Below are 17,709 nucleotides of genomic sequence, written 5' to 3' on the forward strand. Positions count from 1 at the left end.
CCATGAATGAAAGACAGACAGATACAGAAGTAACCATTGTTCCATGGGTCCTGCAGAGGCCTGGGGATTTAGTCCCTGTCACTACTGGGTTTGACCTTCAGAAGTAGTAGTAGTAGTAGTAGTAGTAGTAGTAGTAGTAGTAGTAGTAGTAGTAGTAGGTGGTGGTTGTTGGTTCTTGTTGTTCTTGTTCTTGCTCTTCTTGTTCTTCTTGTTCTTGTTTTTGTTCTTCTTGTTCTTGTTCTCCTCCTCCTCTTCCTCCTCTTCCTCCTCTTCCTCTTTCTCCTCCTCCTCCTCTTCCTCTTCCTCCTCCTCCTCCTCCTCCTCCTCCTCCTCCTCCTCCTCCTCCTCCACCTTTTTCTTCTTCTTCTCTTACCATTTATCCCTAGCTAGACAGGAACTCTATATAGCAGGCTGGCCTTGAATTCACAGAGATCCACTGGCTTCTGTCTCCCAAGTTGCTGGGATTCCTGGCATTCCCAAACCAGGCCTTGAACATCAGGACTTGAAAGGATCATTAGACTCTATGATTGCCTACGCTAAGTTTGTAATGCTATGGTAAACACCACCACAGACAGCTGGGGAGGGAAGAGCTAATTTCAGACTACAGTTTACCGTTCTTCATGAAGAGAACTCAGGGTGGGAAACTGGGGAGATTCTGCTTACTGATTTGTTCTTGGATTGTTCGGACTGCATTTCTTAGATTATCCAGGACCATCCTTCCGGGGTGACAGCCAGTCCCCTGCTGCCTAGTGAGGTGGACCCTCCCATAGCAATCAATAATCAAGAAAATCCCCACATGGACTTGCCTACAGGCCGGTCTGATGGAGACATTTCTCCAATTAAAATCTCCTTCTTTCCAATATATATGTAGGTTCATGTTAAGTCAACAAAACCCAACCAGTGTGATAATCAAGTTTTTCCAAAGATAGAAAATAAGATTGAGCAAATTCCCCTTTATAGATCACAAGGGCCATGGTTCCTCCTGAGTGTGGACAAAGGCATCTGGCATGGTCTTCCTTCTCCTCTGAGGCTACCTTAAGCTGTGTGCGCACACCTTTGTTATTGAGTGCTTGGGATCCTCGTCAGCTATTTGCATGGCCCTTATGCTGGGATGGTGGTGGCACCCAGGGAGACCTTCCTCTTGGCGTGGATCTCTGTCTTTGATATGTATTTGACTCAAAATGTAAAGCTTACTCTTACCATGAGTTAAGAAGGCCAGAATTAAGAAACAAAAGCAAGTAATCTTCCTTCAAGAGTTCTGTGGTGGGGGAAGGGGGGAGGAATAAACATGAATATAATTTAATACTTACCCTTTGCCCTCATTTTGGGGCACTTATAGCTTTGTAAGATCATTACCCAGTATCCTTGTTGGATTTTGTCAACTTGATAGATGTACCAGGGAAGAGGGAATCTACGTTATTATTATTATTATTATTATTATTATTATTATTATTATTATTACGTCCTCTTCTTTCTCTTCTTCCTCTACCTCCTCCTCCTCTCCTCCTCTTCTTCTTCTTCTTGATATTAATTTTTTTTTTTTTTACAGTCCTGGTCTGCCCTCCCACAGTTCCACATCCCATTCCTCCTCCCTTGTCTCCAAGAGACAAGGTGTCAACACTTCTTGGGGCCTCAAGTTTCTCAAGGGTTAGGCGCTTCTTCTCTGACTGAACCCAGCAGTCCTCTGGGGCCTCATGTCAGCTGGTGAATGCTGTCTGGTTGGTGGCTCAGTGTCTGAAAGATCTTGGGGTCCCGGTTTGTTGAGGCTGCTGGTCTTCCTATGGGGTCTCCTCAGCTTCTTCCAGCCTTTCCCTAATTCAACCACAGGGGTTCTGTCCATTGGTTGGGTGTAAGTATCTGCATCTGACTCTTTCAGCTGCTTTTTGGGCCTCTGGGAGGGCAGTCATGCTAGGCTCCTGTCTGAAGTAACCTAAAGCGTCAGTAATAGTGTCAGGCCTTGGGACCTCTTAGAAGGAATCTTAGGAAAATGTGTCTGACGGGTTGGCCTGTAGGCAAGACTGTGAAGTATTTGCTTGACTAATGATTGATGTGGGTTGTCCAGCTTCTGGACAGGAGGTTCTGGAGAGTGAAGAGAAGCAGGCTGAGCTAGGGGAGCAAGCTTTTCGGCTTGTTTCAGTTCCTCTTCTAGGTTTCTGCCTTGTCTTTTCTGGATGATGGAGTTGTAACATGATATAAACCCTTTCCTCCCCAAGTTGCTTTTGGTTATGGAGTTTTATCACAGTAGAAACCATAACCAAGACATCCAGTATAATCAGTTCTATACATGATTAAATTAACATAGCTAACTCAAACAGTTTGCTGACCTCAGTTTGCTCTTTCTCATCTGGAGGATGGGTTGATTGTGTCCGAGTTTCCAATCTCACATTTTTTTTATTAGATACTATTTATTCAGCATGAAATTTGAAGTTCTAAGAATTACCTTCCCTGCTGTCAAAAGGCAGTTTTAACGATCTTGAGACTTGAAAAAATACTTTTGTTTCATTTTTTAAAGTTATGTGTCTGTGTGTGTACCTGCGTGGCTAAGTGCATGAGAACACTGTCCTCCGAGACAAGAAGAGGAAGTAGGATTCCCCTGGAGATGGAGACAAGTCGACTTAACATGGAACTGAATGTGGGATCTCTGTAAGAGCCTTATGCACTCTTAACAGTGGAGCGGAGCTGTCTCTGTCTCTCCAGCCCTGGCCTTGAGATTCCTGTTGTGAGTGTGGAAGTCTTAATACTTTTCTTTGAATGTTTTTGCTTCTGTCTTTTCACCTGTAGGGATGTGAAGAGCTGATATAAACAATGTAGAAGACATCATCAGGGTTAATTATTGGCAATTCCTCTAGGCTCCGCCCAACAGTTGCCTAGCAACAGCCCCGCCTATCAGGTACAAGTCTGGAGACAGGCTATAAAAAGATTGCTCTTACCTCTCTGGTGGTCTAGTGGTTAGGATTCAGTGCTTCAGTGCTCTCAAGGTCTCTCTCTCTCTCTCTCTCTCTCTCTCTCTCTCTCTCTCTCTCTCTCTCTCTCTCTCTCTCCCTTCTCCTCTCCCTTTCCCTCTCTGTCTCTCTGTCTCTCTCCCTTCTTTCTTTCCTTCCCTCCCGCTCTCCTTCCCCCTCTTCCCCACGTGTTCCAGACTGGCTTCTTCCTTTTCCTTTCTGTCCTTCTCTGTCCCTTTTCCTTTCTCTGCCTGTACCCCTTTTTCCAGGTCCCCTTCCCTCCCCACAGATAATCTGCCTTTTATACTAGCCAGGCCCTAAGGCTGATTCCTCAGGGGGAGCACTTTGGCCAGGCTGCTGAGGTGCTCCCTCCCGCCCAGTTTTGTAAAACATTATTAACTGGGGTTGTTTGTTTGTTCCATCACCGATATTATGACTATCATTTGCAGTGCTGGATTTAAAAGTATATTTCTCAAAGCATTCTTTTCTGTCCCCCAATAGGGGGTCCTCTAGATAACCTACTGTATGCTGCTCGATGCTTTCATGGCCAAGTGAGAGCACTGTCCAGCACTGTGGGGATGGCATAGAGCTTGAAGATTAGGGGGGGGGGGGTCAAGTCCTGGTGCTTGTCTCTGGAGAGGCCAGAGCCAAGCCTCATTCTCTCCCACATGGCTCTCTAAATTCACCCAGTGATAGACCACGGTGTCTAGCTTCTGCCTGAGATCTGCCCGGCCCACTGTGTGAAGGTACCTTGTGAATGAGAGGGATGGAGTATGTTTTGGACCTTTTAGGGAGTTAATGAGGAATTTTTGTAAGAACAGAAACTACTATTAGTGCAATTCCGCAAACGGGAAAAAAAGAAAGTCAGTGCTTTACATCACCTGCCTTTGAGACAACTCATGGAAAGTTAAAAACAAAACAAAACAAAACAAAACAAAGCACACAAACAGTCAAACCGAGGCCCCTAAAACAAGCCCATATATTCAATCCTCCTTAAATTCAAGAAGAGTTCTTGGGGTAGGAGTGGCGATCTTATGTCCCACTTATTAAAAAAAAAAACAAAAACAAACAAACAAAACAAACAAACAAACAAAAAAAAAACAAAAAAACCTTTTCTCTTTAATGGGACCATGGTTGAGTTTTAGCCAGCATCCAGTTGATGGGGTGACATCTCACCTGTGAAACTGTTTACAACTTCTTGATATACAGGCAGCATCACTTTGAAATGTGTTCTGGGCTGGAAATATGTCACTCTAGCGACACACACACACACACACACACACACACACACACACACACACACACACAAATAGGGAAACTCAGAGTTTCCTAGGCCACTTCCCCATAAGCCAAGGATGTACGCACAAAGCACAGAGAGCAGGGTGCTCCCTGTGAGGAGGGAAAAGGTGTGTCCACCACCACCCAATTAGAGTGAGTGACTCGGCCCAGTTAGGGAACCACAAGCAGGAGCCTATAAATCCCTCTGGGGGCTGCTGGGACATCATAGAAGGTGAAAGTCTGTCCTGATTGACAGCCTTCCTCAGCCAGCCAAGAAACTGCAAGGTACACGAATGCAGAGCTCCAGGTAAGAAGGTGGGAAGGAGGCAGGGAGAGACACCAGGGAGCCGCCGAACATCACCTCTGTGTTTAATAGGACCTCAGGCAACCTCTCTTTGTGGCTCTGGGCATCCTCTGGGTGAGCGGTCTCCTCGGTGAGCGGCTCCACCTGTGTGCAGAAGGTCACTTTATCTCTTGGTCTTTTCCTACTTCGGTTTCTCCGTTGGAAGAAAAAAAAAGTCTGGGGGACTAGATCAGATAGCTTCCGAGGAATGTCCACAGTTCCAGGCAGCAGGGAACGGACCTGCATCTAGAATCCACTTAGAGGAAGGGAGTGGGCGGGGTTCTTACCTTGGGCTCCCCCAGCATCTGGAGCAGAGCGCAGAGCGCAATAGAAGGCTTCTGGGACTTTCCTAGGGTGGTTTTTTTTTTTTTTTTTTTTTTTTTCTTCTTAACCTGGAGCCTCTCAGAAACCATAGCTTCAAGGCAGACTGAGCAGCACTCTAAGACCTGCCTGGCACACACAATTATCAGATAAACGCTTTGCTGCTTTTTTTTTTTTTCTTCCTCCTCTCCTGCTTCACTTTGGTCCCCCACTCCCTTTTGGAGCCTTTTCCCCACTCCGATCCCTAGTTTATATGTCTCTGACCTCAGCTTCCTCACACAGGGTGATCTTGGCCAGCGCTTCTCTCTGGGGTTCCTACTGTGTAAATAGAGGCAGAGGATTGGTTTGTCCTTCCCAGCCCCGCCCTGGACCCGGCTTGCAGTGGGATGTTACTGGCTTCCTTCGGTGTTCCAAATCAGCTCCCATCAACCTCACCCTCCTCTAGCTCTGCCTTACCAGGAGGCTCGCTCTCTGGAATCAGCGTCTTGTTCCTACAGGCAAAAGTGCGGAAGAATGTCTTCCCCGGGGGTGTCTCTGAGCCTCACCTGTCTCAGTGCATTCTTTTCCCTCTCTTAGCTGGGAGTGCTGGGGGGATGGGCCCTCCCTCATGTGCTGCAGGTTGGCCTGGGCTTCCCCAAGCCGCCCTCATTTTCATCTCACCCTCCTATTCCAACTGTTTTGACAGCGAGAGATCCGAGTGATCACGTGATCAGGCCCCTCCTCCCATACCCCAGGATAACAGGGCCAGCCTCTAGTGACAGCAGAGTTGATGCGGGTGCTTTTTCTTGGAGCCTCGGACTACTGTGTTTACCAGATTCTCAAACTTGGCCTTTACCATATTTGCCTATGACACACATTGCTTGGCCCACACAGATTTTTTTTTTCAGATTCAGTAGTTGTGGGCGTGTGCTGAAGGACTCGATTGCGTGCTAGAACTGCTTGTGTGGGAAGAGCCCGTTTGGAGGACTATTTCTTAGGAGATAGGATGAGGCTCATGATCATTAGCAAGCCCAGGACAGAGTTATCTGGGGACAAGGAATTTGTGAGATCACTGTTTCTTGCATCTCCCAGGAGTCTTGTAAACACGCAGGTGATTTCTATTCCTGAGCGCTGATGCAGGGCCTGGGCATCTGCATTCCTCACACGTGTTGATCATGTTGTGAGTAACCGAGCCTTCAAGAGTCAGGGAAGATACCTGACTTGGGAGTGAGTAAACGTAAAGCATTGGGTGAGTCTTGAATGTTCCAGAGGTCATAGTTATCGGATGCTTTACATGTGTGTAACAGGCAGGACTGTAGAATGCGAACAACTGATTCATGCCCTGTTGAATCACCTCTCATTGAGTAAGACTGGGGCGTATAAACAGATGAATCTTTACGGACATGCTACCTTATATAGTTCTACTGCTACTATATAGTATTATATAGTACTTCTATTGTACTACCTTATATAGTAAGGCTGAGGGACTTTGTGGGGCACCTCAGGCTGTTAGTTAAGCTGAAGGAAGAGCAGGTTGGTAGAATCCTTGTAAGAGCCTCTCTCTTTGTGGTCTGGTGGTCAGAGTCAAAGAGGTTCGAAGCAGCATCAGAAAGGCTGTTGGCCTTGAAGAGAGGCTTCAGGCTAGAAGCTCAGTGGTCTTTCAGTTGATCAGAAGCAGGGGCTTCAGTACTGCAATCATAACCGCCGTGTAAACTTGGACAAGGACCAGAGGCTCAAAAAGGAACAGAGTCCAGTTGATGCTTGGCTATAACCAGGAAGGACTTTAAGCAGAGAAACCATCTGAGCTGAGCCTAGACATCCCACCTACAGCAGATGAGTGTATGGTTACTGGTTTCACGCAATAGAAAACACATCTTTCTCTTTGCCGTGTGCACTAACCCAAGATACAATGTAGCAGTGTCTACAACACTGCAGATGAACACAGCATCTATCAGTCATCTCTTGCTCCTGCTAGCATATCTTTGGTCAACTGTGCCAGATCTTGATGATCCCTTATAACTTCTCCTGGCCCTCAGGGCCACTTTTAAAGCAGGGTTTGCAGAGAACAACTGCTCAATTAATATTGTTTTGACGTTCCTTCTCTCTGTCTCTCCCTCTCTCTTGTCTCTGTCTCTCTCCCTCTCTCAGTGTCTCTGTATCTATCTGCCTTTGTCTCTCTCTGTGTGTCTGTCTCTGTCTCTCCCTCTCTCCCTCTCTTCATGTCTCTGTCTCTCTCACTCCCAGTATGTGTGAGAGTGTGTGTGAGTGTGTGTGAGTGTGTGTGCTCATGTGCATGCACACATGCTTGCGTACTACCCCATAGGCTTGCTACAGGATATACAGGACATGAAACTTCCTGTCCGTCCTAAGGAAGTGGTTTTGAAAGCATACTCCCTGGACCAGTGGCTTCGGCATCGTTTGGGAACTTACTAGAAACGTAAGCACTTGTGTTTCCACTCAGATCTCCTAAAACAGTCAAAGCAGGAAGAGATGTGTGCATTGGCAGCTGGGGTTTAGACCCCACCTAACTGAACCTGGGTACACGGTATCTATCATGTCCCCTTGCGCAGTTATGTTAGCTGGAGTGGCTGGGAGGGAAATTCTGGACATAGGGTTTCAGATTGCAAGCTTCGTGGGGACGTCTTCAGGAACATGGTGGTGATTTTGTTTTACAGCTGAGAGAAGCTAGAGGGTTCAGTGTGAGAAAGGAATGTTGCTCTTTGGGCAGAGCCAAGGGTTTTGGAGACCATGGAAAACATACTGAGTCTGCGGTAACTTCCAGTCAAAGATTACAATTTCTTATGGCAAAGGATTTTCCCACACAGTATAGATAAAAAGTTCTTGGATTCTAAGTGTGTATATGTGTGCATGTGTTTGGCATGTGCATATGTATGTGTGTATGTGAGTGTGTGTATGCATGTGTATGTGTGTTTATGACTGTGTGTGTATGTGAGTGTGTGTGTGTGTGTGTTGATTGTGTGCTCACTGCTGACCTTTATTGTTTCTCATGGATATTTGTCATGTAGGACTCAGGATAGTTGCTGTTCTCAGTGACCCTCAGAGAAAGAACATTTAGCTGTTGTCCTTGGTGACTCTTAGAAGATAGGCCATTCTAGGTGGATTTAATTTCTGGAGAGTGGGATATAATCTTTCAAAGCATGAAAAGAAGAGTCCTATCTGCCCTGATATAGTTTCTAATGTGTGTGTGTGTGTGTGTGTGTGTGTGTGTGTGTGTGTATAATAAAGAAACTTCAGTATAGTATATAGAGAAACTTTATACTGCTGTGGATCATTGCCCCTTTTGTTCTTATTCACGGTTGTAAGAAGAATCTCATTTGGTTCCCAAGTCTTCTGTACACAGAGGAGCAAGTTCAGCCTGCTATTATGCTTCCTCTCTGTCTCAGATGCCCCAGGATGCTCTTTTGGTCTCATCAGATTCCTTTGGGTAGATGCACATTCTAGTTCCTCCTCTGTCCCTTCTAGCCTTCTAGGCTCATTCCCAGTGAATGGTAGGGAATGTTCTGGATGTGTATATGCTGACTTGGGGGTTACTCATTGGCTTCCTCAGAGTTGTGTGTATATCCGCCTGGTCCTAAAGTCCCTACTACTGGGATCCATGGCTGGGAAACACCATAGTCTAATGCCTAAGGTATGTGACAGCCAATGTTCTGGCCAACTTGTCCTTTGTGCTCCTCATGGGCTCTTCCAGTCCTCTGCATTTGCCAAACTTTGTTCTCCACTCTGGTTCAGAATGTCTAGGTGACAGTCAAAAATCATCAGTAACCAGTGGGGGACCCACCCCCAAACGATCTGAGTGGATACTGCCACATCTGTCACTGAACTGTGGGGATGGCTGGGGGCACCAAGAAAGCTGAAGCACCAGAGAGTGGAGTTCGGGACCTTGGTAAAGTAGTGGGACATGATAAGTAGAACCTGCCTGGGTTCCTTCTCTGGCTACTCCTTCCAACTGTAGCCCCAACTGGGTCAATCCCTTTCCTGTTTGTGGCCTCAGCCCAGTTCTTGGTTTGCTTCCCTTTCTCCAGTGGAAGTACAGGGCAAGGTCCAAACACTTTCTGTTGAATGAGACTAGCAGTGAGCAGTCTTCTAAAAACCTAGCGTCCCTTCTGCTGATATATCACATCATTACTGCCTTTCCTTTCTGTCATTTCCATTCACTAAGAGCACCAAGGTGGGGTTCCTACACAGATCCACTTGTAATGAACAAAAGTTCTGCTTCTGGCTTCCTAAAAAGAATCAAAATTCTTTTCTGTTTCTCTTTTGAGTTTCAAAACAGGTTAGGTCTATCTGGTACCTTTCTTTCCCATTTTTCTCAGACTCCTAAGGACCTTTCTCTTCTGCTTGTGTCTTCCTACCGGGAAGGAGCTTTCTCCATGTCTTACCTACATCCTTCTATCCTTTCTGAGCAGTGTGTTGTGATTATGCTCCTGGGGCAAGAAAGACGAGCAGTAAAGACACTCTGGAAGGCGATTACAGTATGCCTTCATGAAACATAGCCCCTGCTCTATCGTACATAAAAGAGCTTGAAGCGGAGTGTTCTCTGTCACCCAAGGCTGTTTTGTGCCCTTGCATCCCAGTGTTCTTGTTGGGACACTAATGTGGAGGGCAAAGCTTGTGTTTGCTCTTCCAGACCCTAGATGGTTCTTTGCCTTGTTCTGTGCAAATCGTCTTATTTCTTTTCCTGTCCCTTTGGGCAGACACCTGCTGTTTGCCGGATGCATTTTCTCCCATAATCAACCATCTAATTTTTTACCATTGATCAATCCTCCTTCCATCCTCCAGGATCTCAAACACAGTCAACCTGTGCTCCACTCTGCCTCTAGCAGCCCCTTGAACTGGCTTTTGAACGAGCACTTACCCTTTGCTCCTTGAAAAATTACACTAAAATGTGGTCGCTTGTCACAACCACCACTTTGTCGTTACAACTCATATATCCCCTAGACCATACACTTGTGAAAAGCCAGACAATTCCTCTCCATTGTGTATTTCATCTGAGTTCTATCAATGGTTATCAGTTAATGAATGGACATGTTTGTGGAGTCTAAGATGGCTTACCGCTCATGGGTGGTCCCCTTGAGGGCATCTGAGAGGTTGCTGACAGCTCCGCCAAGACCCTTCCCTATAGCCTCCCTGGGGACAATCAGGCTGCTTCCATGGTGACTTGATTTTCTGTGAGGAAACCAGGTGGAAACTGCTTAGACCTCCCCGATGTAGCTGCAGAAGTCACACATGGTGAACGTACTTCTGCTGCATTCTTTTGGCTGCACCTGAGTTACTAGGCCGTCCATATTCAAGGGAGGTGAGCTGGATTCCACCTCTTGATAGCAGGCTGATGATGGTAACGCTACAGAAGGCTGAGGGAAACGCTACAGAAGGCTAAGGGATGGAAGACATGATTGTGGCCATCTATAATGTCTAACCTACTCTGCAAAAGGAGCCGCACTCAAAGAGAGAGAGAGAGAGAGAGAGAGAGAGAGAGAGAGAGAGAGAGAGAGAGAGAGAGAGTATCAGAGGAAGGCTGTTAAGCTCGTGCTGTGACCTGTGTTAAGAGCCTATGGCTCCTTTAGCTCTCACAGTCTTTCTGTCCCTGTTTGTCCTCTCTGTCATATTTTAGATGGATTAGTTTAATGGGTGACTGGTTATTTGGATGCTTGTGTTGTTTCCTATACTCAAGTTACAGGAGTTGGAAGGTGTGCTATGTGTGTTAGCAGTCAGACTTCAGCCCCAGTGCCAACAGAATACCCAGTCACTTAGAAGCAGGCCAACAAAGGCAGAAGTCCGATGCTCAGGAGAAACCCCCAGTCCTGAGAGCTGGTTCTGTTCTTTGCTGGTTAAAGGGCTTAAAGCAAAAGAGCTGACATGGTATACGTTATCTGATGATGACCCACTGATTTGAGTCTTTGGGAATGAACGTTGGAAGCCAGACAAAGACGTGTGCCCAGATCCAGATCAACTTTGAATCCCAGGTATTCATACTTGGTAGCGAGGTCTCATTAGAGCGGCCTTTGCATTTTAAGAGATGAAGAAACTGCTACTCAGATTGTGTAACTGACTTTGGGGGTTGCCCAAGATGGCTTACCTAGGAAACCGCACCATGAAGACAGAGCCTGTTTCCCCTCTCCATTATCTGTATTTAAAGACTCCATCACTAAGGGGTCAATCTGAAAGAAGGTACCAGAAAGGCTTAGAATTCGAGACCAGCTTTACAGATGTGCATATATCTGTCTCTGTGATCTTGAGCTCATGTTTGTATATTAACACACTCTATAATTTGGATTTATCCCTTCGAACTTACTGATTCCATTAGGCGACACTAGATACATTTCTTGCATGGTAATAATGGGTGTTAGCTCAGCTTTTGACTGTGATGCTAGAAAGTTCCAGGCAGTAAGGTAGAACCTAACAGGAACTGGGGCGTGATTCAGAGGGTGGACTCTGAGGCTTCCCTCAGATCCTCCAGCTTCCTATCCTTGCCGTGTTACTAACCCCTGCAACCACCGCCTCTCAGAAAACGCCAGTGAGCCCAGGCATGTGTTGAATGCTTCCTCTTTTCTAGCACGGCTGTGAGTTCTTCATGTGACATGTCTGTCCTTCTGAAATTTCTACCCGGTTGGGTCCCTTATACAGATAAGGGCACGAGCCACCCACTTTCCGTCCCACGTACTTTTTCTCACTGTATTTTTCTGAAGAGTCCCACTGAGGTCCAGGACTACTGACCGGTGTGAACGAGCTTCTTGAGAATGACTCTAGATAGCAAAATCTGGTCAAAGAATGTTGTTTAGAGGAGGGCGAACTTGGGCTCTGGGCTGATAGAAAAGTTTTCACACTATGGACTTGTCTCAAGATGGGAATTTCCCATCTTTAATGGAACTGGATTGGGGGCATTGCCTGGCATTCTCCAGAGGGTGTCTATGTGGCAGGGTGGGGTGGGGGTGGGGGTTTGGTTAAGGAATGGCCCACTTTCATTTCAACATTACTATGCAATCACAAACAGCACCCTTGTGCTTCTTGAAGGGCAGAATTCCCTTTATTCTGGGGATGAAAGCGAGTTGCTCTCTTTACTGTAGAATCGCAATGACTTTTCAAGAGCCCATCAAGGACTCTGTCTCCAGCCAGAGCCCTCACTGCTAAAAGCTGCTGCCATCTCTTTCTACACTTCTCCCTGCTTGCACCAAGGATCCTCACTGCCCTTTGCTGACTAAAATTCTGAGCTTTCCTGCCTGAGACCTCCTTGGTGTGACTGTTCTCCGACCAGAATGCTCTGGATGGTGTGCTCGAGGCATGTGTGGGGTTTTAGGATTTTGTTTACTACACCGATACACCAAATATGACTAATCGGTAGGCGCTTGAGCCAATGGCTAGTCAATGTGACTAATAGTCAACGCTGTCACCTCAATGCTGTCACCTTGTTCTGTTCTTTCTGTGATGGTTCTGTCTGATTCAGAAGTGGGACAGCTGCCCAAAAACCTCCAGACATCAAAACGAGGATCATTACAAACTTAAGCTCACTCTCTCAGGTTAATTCAGACCTGACCCATTCAGTAAAGTATAGGATATTTAATCATTTTCAATTGATTCTTAAAAAGAATTTCACACGGATATGCATCTCTGGTTTCACGCAAACAACCTCTATATCCCTCTGCCAATTTCAGGCTCTGTTTTGATAACCCACTGAGACTAATTAGTGGCGTCTGTACGTGTGTGTGTGTGTGTGTGTGTGTGTGTGTGTGTGTGTGTGTGTGTGTGTGTGTGTGTGTGTGGTGTAGAGCCACTCACTGGGCCAAGAGAGACCTCCCGGGGGCTGCATCTCAAAAGAAAGCTGACCATCTGTCTCATAGCAGTCACTAGCTGTCAGTGGCTCATCAGCCAGGGGCAGGGCTTCAAGGATCCCTCTGCCATGCATGCCGACATGTAGACTGGCTTGAACTTCCACAGGTATCTTGCAGGCAGCCACAGATGCTATTGCGTTCACGAGTGCAATGGTCCGGTCGTGTCCAGAAGACACAATTAAGCACCAGGCTTCACTGATCTCAGACTCTTACAATCTTTTCTTTTCTCTTTGCAAGATGCCCGCTGAGCCTTTTTGGGGAGGGGGTTGAGGTAGATGTCCCATTTAGGGATGGGTGAGCACTCCACAGTGCACTTTGACAAGCCGTCTCCATAGTAACTGCTGCCTACCCCAAAGAAGCTTCTGCAATGAGGGTTGAGAGCTGCCTAATCTGTGGATGGATACTTAAGTACTTAGAAGGCAGTTTGATGCTGTCCGTTTAGCAAAGCAATGACCACAGTTCATCCCCTAGAGCCAGGGATTCCTCAGCCATAAGTTTGCATTTATTTATTTCTTCTCAATCTGTTAAAACATATTTGTTCTTATATGCATTCTGACATATTAGAGGTTGGACGATACCTGTGATTTTTTTTTTTAGTTGCTATATTTCTTTCTATGTATGGAATTTTATAGTGTGCACAGAGGGAGAGAGAGGGAGATAACATTAGTCTAGGTAGAATATATTCTGAAGTGCCCCATACTGTTTTTTTTCCAGTTTATAGTCCTTTTGTAGCTTATAAAAGTCAGAGCGAGAGATGATGTAATCACATACATGCTCTTAGGCTGTCTGCATTCTCCATGTGCAGAGGTCAGGACACAAACATCTGATCAAGGGCACAGCTGCTCAGTCTGCCAGGCTGGGTGAGTGCCTGTCCGCTTGGGGCTGGGTCATCTGAGCCTTTCACTTTATAGCATCGTCTCCACACACGCTCAGCATTTTCTTATTCCCCTCCCCACTTTTCAGCCCATCCCCGCAAGGTGTGAAAAATGATTATTTTTCTAGAAAAAAAATAGAGGCCAAATCATAACTCAGGTGCTTGGAATGTTCTAGCCTTGAGATTTCCTCCCAGTAGCAAGGTCAACTCCCACTCCATGAGAGAAATCAAGTCGCCTGTGATTTGGAGACGTGTTTAAAGAAAGTAGGGCAGGGAGAATGTTTGGCTTGGAGCTGGAGCAGATGATTTCTTCCCCTCTCTGGGCCTGCCAAGGACTCGATGTTTCCTACACTACAACCATTTTGGTTCCAGCCTTCCATGAGGTTTTGATTATGGAAAACTGTCACTTTTCTGTGCCTGTGGTTTGCTTGCCTGAAGCCTCTTCCAGGGAAAGTCACTTGGAAGCACTTGTTTTGCTGAAGTCCAGAGAGAGAGAAGCCAAGACAGCCCCTTGACTAGGGGTAGCCTGGGTCAGGGACAGGGGCTAGCAGAACTCCAGGAAGAGTGCACTAGAGGATTTCCTTTTCTTCTGGAAACGGTGATCTTCTTGATTGGCCAGATGGACAAGCCAGAGAGAATGGCCCACCTCAAATTCTTTTGCCTAAGGATGATCCTGGAGGAGAATTCTTATTAGTTACTTTTCCTGCTGCTGGAACAAAACACCCGCCAAGAGGCAATTTAAAGCCAATTACTTTTGGCTTACAGTTTAAGGGGGCATAGTCCAGCATGGTACAGAAGGCATGAGAGCAGGAGTAAGAGGCAAGCTGGTCACATTGCATCTACAGTCAAGAATCGAAGTGTGAATAGGAAGTGAGGCTGGGCCATAAAACCTCAAGGCCTGCCCCTGTGACCTACTTCCTCTAGCAAGGATCCATCCCTTGAAGGTTCCACAACCTTCCAAAAACAGTGCCACTAGTTGAAGACTAAACGGTCAAACACACAAACCTGGAATATTTCCCTTCAAAACCACACTCCTCTGACTCCATGGCATCATGGTTTTATGGAACATCAGCCAGAGACCACGCCCGAGTAAATACAGCCTGACATTTTGGTGTCAGAACCATTTTATTCATGTTTATAGACTTCTATATAAACCCAAGGAAAGCTTGACTCAGGAATAGTATGGGCCTTGGGGTGGGCACTGAGTTCATCCCAGCAGAGGCTGCAAGGCATCTCCTGAGTGAAAAATTAAATTTTCAGAATCAACCATCAGAAAACTTCTGATCTGGAACAGGTTGGTGTCAGAAGGAGGGCTATAGGAACAGTGCCCCTGGTGGTACGTTTTAGGGCTCCTTCCTCTGGCATGTATGTATGTATGTATGTATGTATGTATGTATGTATGTATGTAACAAACTCCAGACAGGCCACATATCAAGTTTGGCTCCATATTATAGAAGCAAATAAAATAAGGTGGCCCAGTAGTCAACTCTCTTCTCATTGTTCTAACACTTTCCATGAATCCTCTCAACTTGTGGTCCAAGATGGTGGCTACAATCTAGCTGGCAGTGAAGGACCAAAGGAAGGACTATTGGTAGAGACCTTGTTGGTGATGTTGATTTTTTTTCTGACTGATAATGGTACATGCTTATGGATACAATGTGATGAGGTAGTATGTAGATGTTATATAATGAATGATTACATGCAGTTTGCATGCTAACCACTTGTAATAGATCTCACTTGAGAATCTAGTTTCTTTGGAGTACATAGTACATCTTCGTTGACTGTAGTCACCCATCATCTTGTACAATTAGAATACTTATTCTTCCTGTTTACTTCTAATGTTGTACCAGTTGACAACATCTTTTCTGTTCCCGCCCCCATCTCTGGAGACCTCTATTCTACCTATGAGTTCTATGTGATCAATACTACTATTCTCCTTATGACTTCTATGTGATCAACACTTCTATTCTACCCGTGACATCTATGTGATCAACACCTCTATTCTATCTATGACTTCTACATGAGCAACATTTTCAGATTCCACATCCAAGGGAGATTTAACAGTCATTGCCTAGATCTGGCTTCTTTTGCTTGGCATGATATCCCTTTTACCTATGTTGATACAAGTGGAAGAATTTATAATAAAAAAACAGTATTCCATATCTATACATATGCAACATATTTTTCACTCATCCATGTCTGGATATTGGATTGACTCCAAATCTTGTTTATTGTGAATAAACGTGAGAGACTCTTTGACACACTGATTTCATTTCCTTTGGACATATACCTAGCAAGTGGGGCTGTGAGGTTCATAAATAATACCTTAAGTGACTTCCACAGGTCACTTACTCACTTCAATGACATTCTATCTGCCCAAAATTTCTCACATAGATATTCCTCATCATAGAGGATGATGGGAAGTATGGTATGTGTGAGGGTTGGCTGTTGATGCCATGGATATTATTGGGCAAAACAGGGTAGATGGGTTTTGGGGGAGGGAAAAAGGAGTCTCTGCCATAGAAAGTATAGTTCTGAAGAACAGGGGGCTTTGAAGTCAGTAGTCTTGGGTTTAAACCCCAGTTCTTTGTAGATATACCATCAGGGCCAAACCCCTTAGACTCTGATTTTTTCTCATATATCTTGTATAAAACGGTATAATATTCACCTAAATATAAATGAAGGAATGTATGTTCTGTATTTGTCACAGTCACTGTGGCTATGACATTAGCCCATACGCTTGTAGATTTGGCTTTATTTTCTAGTCCAAATGCATCAAATAGACATGGCGTCATTTTTAGTTCTTTCACACACCAACTAGAGAATCAGTAAGTCTGGCTAGGGCTAGTATAGCTAGTATAGTTCAACATGTATGGTTGAGCATCTTTTTTTTTTTTAATCTTTATTAACTTGAGTATTTCTTATTTACATTTCGATTGTTATTCCCTTTCCCAGTTTCCGGGCCAACATCCCCATAACCCACGTCTGTATGGGTGTTCCCCTCCCCATCCTCTTCCCATTACCGCCCTCTCCCCAACAATCACATTCACTGGGGGTTCAGTCTTGGCAGGTATGGTTGAGCATCTTAAAAGGACAAAGCAACTCCTAATGTTTGTATGGCTTTCATGCTACCAAACCTGAGGGCAGTGTCAGAGGTGAGACATAGAGAATATTTGTGTTTCAAGAAAGTGTGAATGAGAGAGACCCATGGAAGTAAGAAGAGCTTTCGGGAAAGTCCTAGGTCGGATACATCCTAAGGCAGAACTCTCCACCATCTGGTCACTGTGGCTAGGTAGCAAGGCTGCAGGTCTGAGTCCTTGAACTCTGAGATTCCCTACTTATGAGGGAGGATTACTCACATATTCCCAGTGCCTTCAAGCTGTTCACAAGGGAAGGGAGGCACAGCAGTGGTTAAGGTTATAGCTCAGGTAGAATTTCAGTCATGAATGTTCCCTGGTACTTTCTATGATTGGACACCATGCAGTCAAGAGGCCTATAAACATGGTGCAGATTGTGACCTGAAACTTGTTACCCATGGAGAAGCAGGCAAAGAGCAAGCGCAGAAGAGAGCAGGAATGTTTCTGTAGTAGCCCGGCTGGGGTTGGGCTTTCCTTGGCCCTATGACTTGCTGAGGCCAGAGGAATGTGGGCAGGTAAGAAAGGGCATAGCATAGTATAGCTTGCTTCTGCCTGTGTTGCCTGGCCATCCCTGAGAATGGGTATTCCTGCTGTAAGGAAACGGAGAGAAACATGGAGCTGACTTGGATCCCTCCTGTATCTTGGAGCTGTCCTCAGTCAGCCCTGCCTGGTCTTGGCTAGTCAGCCTCTATGTGGCATCAAGACTTTCGATCAAGAGCGAACAATCAGTTTATGACATCAGCATTGGGATGATCTGCTGGGCTGCCTTGCTGTGACAACGGTTAGCTGGTCTAGCCAATAGTTGTGTGGTATATGTTGTGAGAAGGGCCATGGGGAGATTTCAAAGAACAACTGATGGACCTGTCTTAGGGGAGGAATGCGTCACGAACTTCTATATGATATTCACTTTTTGTATACTCATTCTCTCAAGATATTCATACCCTGCCTCCCAGAATGCTCTAGGCCAGGAAGTTAGGAGTGTGTAGAA

General features: G+C 45.6%; 1 protein-coding gene and 1 long non-coding RNA gene across 5 annotated transcripts in view; one reads left to right on the forward strand and one right to left on the reverse strand.

The window, feature by feature from the left end:
• Window positions 1-4,037: 4,037 nt before the first annotated feature.
• Window positions 4,038-5,542, reverse strand: LOC148003701 (uncharacterized). Of its 3 annotated transcripts, none has more exons than XR_015629096.1 (3): window positions 5,430-5,542; window positions 4,851-5,009; window positions 4,038-4,668 (listed from the first exon to the last, which is right to left on the reverse strand). It is a non-coding gene; the product is annotated as an uncharacterized LOC148003701 (long non-coding RNA). The 3 variants fall into 3 exon arrangements; XR_015629095.1 differs by having other exon boundaries at window positions 4,851-5,013; XR_015629094.1 differs by lacking the exon at window positions 5,430-5,542 and having other exon boundaries at window positions 4,851-5,333.
• Il1r2 (interleukin 1 receptor type 2) overlaps window positions 4,442-17,709 on the forward strand; it is a 40,359-nt gene continuing 27,091 nt past the window's right edge. The window contains 1 exon segment of one of the 2 annotated variants that reach the window (NM_053953.2): window positions 4,442-4,527. The gene's annotated coding sequence lies outside the window, so the exon portion shown is untranslated. 2 annotated transcript variants of the gene reach the window in all.

The sequence above is a fragment of the Rattus norvegicus genome, chromosome 9 (assembly GCF_021556685.1).
Source record: "Rattus norvegicus strain SHRSP/BbbUtx chromosome 9, alternate assembly SHRSP_T2T, whole genome shotgun sequence".
Classification (NCBI taxonomy): Eukaryota; Metazoa; Chordata; class Mammalia; order Rodentia; family Muridae; genus Rattus; species Rattus norvegicus.